Source organism: Enhydra lutris, unplaced genomic scaffold (assembly GCF_002288905.1).
Source record: "Enhydra lutris kenyoni isolate GAN:26980312 unplaced genomic scaffold, ASM228890v2 scaffoldscaffold4, whole genome shotgun sequence".
Taxonomy (NCBI): Eukaryota; Metazoa; Chordata; class Mammalia; order Carnivora; family Mustelidae; genus Enhydra; species Enhydra lutris.
The window spans coordinates 38,312,708-38,321,187 of NW_019154088.1; the positions used below are offsets into that span (position 1 = coordinate 38,312,708).

At 37.3% G+C, this 8,480-nt stretch overlaps 1 pseudogene; it reads left to right on the plus strand.

The window, feature by feature from the left end:
* The first annotated feature begins 337 nt into the window (after positions 1-337).
* Positions 338-7,795, plus strand: LOC111139759 (annotated as a pseudogene).
* Positions 7,796-8,480: the final 685 nt, after the last annotated feature.

The following is an 8,480-nucleotide window of genomic DNA, read 5'->3' on the forward strand; positions in this document are numbered from 1 at the left end:
GATTTTTAAAAAATTCATTTTTTTGCTTTAAAACATATCAGACTCTAATGTATTTTTATCTGTGTATTTTTTAAGTAAAGATTTTAAGAAATTAGGATGCAAAATATATTTTTCTTCCTAGCTTAATGAAAGAAAAAATCAGCATGGACAGAAACATATTCCAGATAACTGAAGCCTAACTAACTAGACCTCAAAATGTTAAATTTTATTATTTTTAATGGAAATAAGGATGAACTATTTCAAAAACCTTTCTGCCTTCGTTGAAACTAGTGAGGATACTTTGGCCATTTCTAGATGTCTTAGATATCTCAGGCTGCTATAACAAAAATGCCATGGAATGGGTGCCTTAATAAACCGCAGAAATAGAGATGTTGGAGGTCCAAGATCAGTGTATCAACGTAGTCATGTTCCGGTAAGAACTCTCTTCTGGGTTGCACTGCTAGATTCTCATTTTATCCTCACATGACAGAGTAGAGAGGGGAAGTAAGCTTCTTACAAGGGTACTAATCCCGTTCTCATGACTTTATCTGGTACTAATTATCTCTCAAAGACCCTACCTCTTTATACCCTGATATTAAATTGAGAGGTAGGGTTTCAGCATATGAGCTGGGGGGACAAAAACAGTCAGTCCATAATACTTGGTGACTGAAATGGCTCAGCATTCTTCCGTATGTTATCTAATCTGAGTCTCTTTTATAACTGTAGCATATCTTTCACCAGTCTACAGTTTTTTTGAACTAAATTATAGTAGCATAACTTTTTCCAATTTAGGCATTTGAAATAATAAGTTTTGGGGAATATTTAAGTATTATCAAATTTATGAAGAAACATTTATTGAATAATTTTTATATGCTGAACCCTATGCTAAGTGTTCCAACTGTGCTAAGTGTGCTAAGGGATATAAAGATGATTTGGGGGTACCTTAGTGGTTCAGTTGGTTAATCATCTGGAACTGAGCCCTGAATGGGGTTCCCTACTCAGCAGGGAGTCTGCTTGTCCCTCTCCCCATGCTTATTCTCTCTCAAATAAATAATTAGAATCTTTTAAAAAAAAATATGAATTGTGGGGTGCCTGGGTGGCACAGTGGGTTAAGCCTCTGCCTTTGGCTTAGGTCATGATCTCAGGGTCCTGAGATCCAGCCCCGCATCGGGCTCTCTACTCAGGATGGAGCCTGATTCCCCCTCTCTCTCTGCCTGCCTCTCTGCCTCTCTCTGTCAAGTAAATAAATAAAATCTTAAAAAAATTAAAAATAAAAAAATATTAATTGAAAAGGGCCCTAATCTAAAAAGCACATGATGGCAATGTTTAAATAAATGTTAAACAGGTATAAGTTCTATCACATTGGTATGTACTAAGTATAGTGATGGTAGAAAACAGAGTGATCTACCTAAGGGGAAAGAGCAGACAATTTTGCTGGGGTTTTCTTCCTAAGTTTAGAACCATGACACTTTCAGGATTCATAAAATCAGTCCAGTAGGTTATGATCAGTATTAAAAATAATAGATGAATAGAAAATATGAGCTCTATCACATGTAGTAAGATTAAGGATTTTTATATGAAACTTTGTCACCCCCCCCCCCCGCCCTTGTCTTTTATTGGATGTTAATTCTCAATTAGGATATGAAAGGATTCAAGGGTTGCAGGGCAAAAGTCATAGTCAGGAATGCAGAATGTTCACTGCTGGGTCCTCTCCAGTGGTTCTTGCACAGCTGATCACCTTTGAGTTCCTTGTAAGGAGGCTGTGGTTGAAAAGCATGTGAGCTGCCAGCACCGTAAAAATCCCAGTGACACTCCCTTTCTTCGTATTGACATACTTTTAATTCTGGTAGTAACCTCTTTGAAATGCTCCAACAGTGCTTTTAGGGGTGAAATCCCTCATGAGCATCCAGCTTGGCAGCTTTCCTAATTTGACATCTGCGATCTTCTTCTCTTTCACTGGTACAGATTAGAGTATCTCGGAGTCCTGGGTGTTCGCTCTGATGGGCTGCTGAAACTTTCTTATACACATATGTTCAGGCATACATGCACATATTGTATACTTGTATCTTTAAAGTATGTATCTTTTGGGGAGCCAAGATCTAAAAAGTTTTGAAGGTATTTCTTTGTGGCGCCTGGGTGGCTCAGTGGGTTAAGCCTCTGCCTTCACCTCAGGTCACAATCTCAGAATGAGACAGGAGCAGGAGGGGTCGGGAACACAATCCTTAAACTCCCAAGCAATTAGTGGGAAGAAAGAGATTTGGTAGAAGAAGAGCAAGAATGCTTTGAAATGCTTCTGGAGCACTTGGAACTGCTGTTGAGAATGAATGACTTGGAATGTCATGTGTGATGCCTCTTCCCCATTTTCTTTTGATGCTGTCTGCCCAAGAATTTCAATAAAAATATTATAGTATGAAGACTATATAAAGTCAAAAATGATCCAGGAGTTAGATAGGAGGTTGTAAGAAACTAATAGGGCCCTGTTTTTGCCCTATTAATTAATTTTCAAGGTGATAGGAAGAATATTACAATTTTTGAATCAGAAGACCGAATCTTGACAAACATATTGATATCTACGCTAAGGTGTAAAGTCAAGAGTAACTGGAAAAATTATCTTATGAGGCAGCAACAGAAGCAACACCTAAGGTCAGGAAAAGACATGAAGTGACTATGGATGTCCCTGGCCACAGGCAAAGAAATGGGAAGGAAAAAGGGATCAGAGGCGCTTATGGTAAAGGGGACCAATATTCGTTCATTTATTTATTAGTCATTTGCAGCACATAGGATAATTATGTGATATATTTATCTCAGTAATATTAATTAGTTAAACCTTAATCTAAATGAATCTTCAAAGTTGTTTTGTTTTTCAGTTACTTCTGCTCAGCACCTGTCTGAATGTAATTAATAAAACACATTATCATAAGTATCTAATCAAATCTTACACACTGTCATACATAATCCATTCCCTCATGGAAAGTTTCTGACTTGAAACTGTTCTAGTTATTTATTTTGAAATATTACTGTGTTGCATTAAGCTAAACTTTTCTATTCTCCTATATTTTGATGACCCATTACCAGCTCAGCCTTGAGCAAACCAGCTGGCATAGTCCATGGACATTAGGAAATAACCAGCACTTCAATTTGGTTATGTTTCTGTTTGATATGGGCTGAAAATACTGCAAAAAGTTTTATACATATATAAAATTTACTTTTACTCTCTGTGTGTCTTAGTTTTCCTCTTAGATTAATTATTTTTCTTTTGGATGCATTTGAATCATATGTATGTCTGAAAATATGTATGTACATATATATAGGTATACATAGCATGTGTGTGTATATAAATATATAAAGCTTACACATTCTTGTCAATGTCAATATTCACAATTATTTAATAGATTGATAGAGCCAGAAAACAAAACTCAGGAGCTTTATTAGATGATAGGTGTATCTACATATTTTTTCTATCAAAGGAGGTGTTTTCCTTGGCTCATATTGCATATATTTAATTCATTTAAGTATTTGTATCATGCTGGATCTTAGGCACACAGATTTAAATCAGTTTATCTTCTCAACCTCCTCCTTAGTTGAGATATCATTTTTTCTTTAATCTTCCATTTCAGTTTTTCTTTAATCTTCCATTTCTTCCTTTTCTTCTCATCATAAAAACATTATCACAAATTAAATGCTTAACCTGCAAATCTTCCATCTCTACCTTTATTTACTGATATACATATGTGAGACTACTTAATGCTGTATCATATGTACTTTTTAAAAATTATATAAATTGGGTGAGCCTGGGTGGCTCAGTCAGTTAAGCTGCTGTCTTTGGCTCAGGTCATGATCCCAGGGTCCTGGGGTCAAGTCCCACATCAGGCTCCTTGCTCAGCAGAGAGCCTCCTTCTCTTTCTGCCTCTGCCTGCCACTCTGCTTGCTTGTGCTCTCTCTCTGATAAATAAAATCTTACAAAAAATTGTGTAAATTTAGGGGCACCTGGGTGGCTCAGTGGGTTAAGCCGCTGCCTTCGGCTCAGGTCATGATCTCAGGGTCCTGGGATCGAGTCCCACATCGGGCTCTCTGCTCAGCGGGGAGCCTGCTTCCTCCTCTCTCTCTGCCTGCCTCTCTGCCTACTTGTGATCTCTCCCTGTCAAATAAATAAATCTTTAAAAAAAATTATGTGAATTTAGTGTACACGTTCTATTGCAACTTGATTTTTCTATCAGCATTTTCTGTTTGAGATAATCCAAGCTGATAAAAACATATTTTGTCATATATTTCATTAATTACATCATGTTATTTCACATTTTATCAATCCATTGACCTCACTGAAGCATATTAAGTTGTTTCTTAGGATGCCACAGTGGCTATCCTCACACATACCTCCTTTTGTACAACATACAAATTTCTTTAGGATATATATGTAGAAGAGTATTTCTAGGACCTAAAGGTAAATGCATTTTCACTTTACTTAAGCTACCAAATGGTTCTTTAATACGACTGTTTTATAGGTTTATCATCAGCATATATGAGTTTCTCTTTTCCCCATACTCTCAAACATTGATGAAATCACACTTCTAAAATTTCCCTACCCAGTGGGTGAAAAATGTTTTCTCTTTGTTCCAGTTTGCATTTCTTTTGAGTACTAGTGAGCTTGAGCTTTATGGTTCACCTAGGAATTGCCTCCTCATAGTCTCTGCCGTATGTCTATAGTTACCAATTTTAATTTATGTAAATTTGTATATTCATTTTAATTTGTGCTTTCTCACTACCAGTCTTATGTGTTTTCAAACATAAAATATTTTCTTCATCTATGATATTCTTTTATAGTTAATCACATTAGCTCTTTTAACCTTCTGAAGTGTTAGGTACATTTTATTTATTTATTATTTTTTATTTTTTAAAAGATTTTATTTATTTATTTGAGAGAGAGACAGTGAGAGAGAGCATGAGAAGGGAGAAGGTCAGAGGGAGAAGCAAACTCCTCGGAGCTGGGAGCCCAATGCGGGACTTGATCCTGGCACTTCAGGGTCATGACCTGAGCCCAAGGCAGGAGCTGAAGGCAAGGCAGTTGCCAAACCAACTAAGCCACCCAGGCACCCTGTTACATACATTTCAGTTTGTCCCAACAGAGTTTGTTTTGTAGTGATTTCACTGGAGTTCTCTCTAAAACTTGCACAGATTTCCCCTGTATTGACTGTGTGTAATATGGGGGGCTTTCCTTTCTTCCTATGTGATTCAAAAAAAACGATCTTTCTGCTGTAGATTTCTGATTATATTGCATTGTAAACTAAGAATTTATCCCCCCCTTTTTTAGAATTTATCCTGTAACATGGAAATTATGATAATTTCTTGAGACAGCCACTATTCTCTATTATGTGGCCAATATTTCTTAATATTTTTATTATGTGGTAAAAATTTTAATTTCCTATTCCTTAGGTATAAATTATATTATAGAATTATAATATAAATCATATTATTTCTAATTTTTTGTCTGCTTGGTATATTGACTTAGGGGAGAAATATGTTAATTATGAAACTGATCATTATCCTCTTCGTGTCACGTCTGCTGCTGCTGCTCCTGGTCCACATTATCCTCTTCTTCTCTCTCTTTTAGGTTAGTATTTGCCTGATATGTATTATTTCTATTGTTTTATCTTCCAATTATAAAGGAGAATATTTAATATATTCTATCCCTTAGCATATTTTTATATTCATGCTTATTTAAGTATTACTTCCCTTCCTTTGTCCCTTCCACTTCTTACCCTTTTCTCCTTTCTTCCCCAACGTAGATCCAGTATTTTTAACCTCTTGGATTTTAGTTCTAGACTTTTATGGAAAAAAACTATTATTACTGGGTAGGCATTAAACAAATTTTAATAATTTACTTTTGTTCCCTATATATCTTGATCTTCTAGATTCATTTTTTTCCTTCTTAGGTAGCGTCATTTAATAATCATTTTGGAGATTGTCTCTTGGTGATAAACTTTTTGAATCCTATATATATCTGACAGTAACAACTCATGTTTAAATATTACTCCAGCTGGAAATAGTTTTGTTTTCAAAGGGTTTTGTTTTTTCAACTTTTAAGACTTTTTTGATTGCTGAGAATGTTGTTGAAGAGAAATCAGATGTCAATCTTATGCTAATTAACTGTAGGTATTTTAGCAAGCTCTTTCATATCTTTTTTTTTTTCACTTTTCTAAAGATTTATTGAAACAAACAAATCAGTTAGATACTTGTTGGAAAAAAGCAGTTTTAATGGTACTCAAAAATACTTTTTCAGAAATATTCTAGCACAAGTTTTCTTCATAAACTGGACTATGTTGTAAACTTTTTTCCAAATCTTTTAAGAGTGTTATTTCTTAAGAACTAGAGGTTATTCCTATTATAAATCGATCTTGCGCTCCTAAAAAACTGCAGAAAGTCATTTGAAAGCTGCTTCTTTAAGATATGGATTTATTTTTTTACTCTTGCTGGTAATAATTGCTGTACCCAATATGCGCAATCTTCACTCAAGGTCATCGTGATGCTGGGAAGTTTCATTGATGACCTGTCCATCTCTAGTTTCAAGTATCTTAATCAAAAGTGTCCTTGAGTGAGTGTCAAGCGGTTGGGGGCGTTGGTGAATCCAGATTGATTTCCCTCAGGTTCAGGGAAGGAAAGTTTGCAAGAGGCAGAGCAATCCTGCTCTCTTCACCTTCCAGCAGCTTCCTGTAGGAGTCAGTGTCAGTGTTGAGAACCGTCTTAACATTCAGCTGTCCTGGTATGCCGGAAGGTGAGGAACAGTGTGCCTGGCGTGCATCTGCTGCAGGACTCAGTATCCTTTTCACTGGCGGATGCCATGGACACTGAGTTCGGGAACACTTGTGCCAACGAGAATGTGGAGCTGCAGGAGCTGAGTGACGGCTTTGTCAACTACATCAGTGTGGGCTTCTTGGAGCAGCAGAACAAGATCCACCTGGCCGAACTGGAGCAGCACAAGGACCTGGGTAAGTTGCACCTGGGGGACTCTGAGGAGGAGATTTGGAAGCTTTGCCTGCAGGTGGACCAGCTCACCAATGACAAGGCCCGTCAAGGTGGAGCAGGACACCCTGGCTGAGGACATCATGTGGCTGCAGGAGAAGTTGCAAGGGAAGATGATTAAGAGGAAGCCAAGAGCTCCCTGCAGTCTTTGAGACAAGGTGTTGACAAGTGCTGCTTTGGCATATCTTGACCTTGAGCATAAAGTGGAATACTTGCAAGAAGAGATTGCTTTTGGGGCACCTGGATGGCTCAATGGGTTGAAGCCTCTGCCTTCGGCTTGCGTCATGATCCCGAGGTCCTGGGATCAGGCCCAGCATTGGGCTCTCTGCTCAGTCGGGAGCCTGCTTCCCTTCCTCTCTCTCTGCCTGCCTCTCTGACTACTTGTGATCTCTGTCTGTCAAATAAATAAATAAATAATAAAATCAGACAGAGAGAGAAGGGGGAAAGCAGGCTCCCTGTGAGCAGAGAGGCTGACGCAGGACTCGATCCCAGGACCCTGGGATCATGACCCAAGCCGAAAGTAGAGGCTTAACCCACTGAGCCACCCAGGCGCCCCAAGAGATTGCTTTTTTTGAAGAATCTACACGATGAGGAAATCCAGGAACTGCAGGCCCAGATTCAGGACCAGCATGCCCAACTCAATACATATGTTTCCAAGCCCAACCTCACAGCTGTCCTGCATGAGGTACTCCAGCAGTGTGAAAGCATGGCTATCAAGAACCTTCAGGAGGCCAAGGAATGGTACAAGTGCAAGATTGCTGAACTCTTAGAGGCTGCTAATCTTCAGTATCTTTTATAAGCTTTATGTATTTTTGATTTTATGAAATTTCACTTCCATGTATCTAGAAAGGGTTACTTTTAGTTTATTTCTTTTTCTTATACAAGCTTGTCCCACTTAAATAAGCTTTTTGAAAACAGCATACTTTAGTTCTGAGAATCCTTTACTATCAATTCTTCAAATATTTCCTTTCTATCTTTTTCTTTTTCTGAACCTTTTATTAATAAAATATTAGACTTTAGCATTCATTCTTTATTTCTCCAGTTTTATATTTTTCTATTCTGCTATTTCTGCTTTGAACTGGGCAAATGATTCTAACTTGCTAATTGAATCTTTGCCTATATCCTGAGTACCTACTTTTTTTTTTTTAATAAATTTGCTTTTTACTTTCAATATCTTTATTTCTTCTGAACAGATCTTGGAACCCTGTACCATCACAGTTTCTGGATTGCTTCACATCCTATACTTATCTCCACTCTGCTTCAGTCTTAGTCACACTATGGATTATCTAAAATTTTAAAGAATAGAAATATGAAATTTTATTATTCTGTTGTAACAGCAACTTCCATCTGCTTAACTTTCACTCTCTCTTCACCTGTTCCTTGATCTCAGAGATATCTCTTGGGTATCTGTCTCTCCTATCTATCTATCCATTTCTCTGTCTTTTCATCTTGTCCTCTCTTTCATGCTAGGCATTAACCTGTGG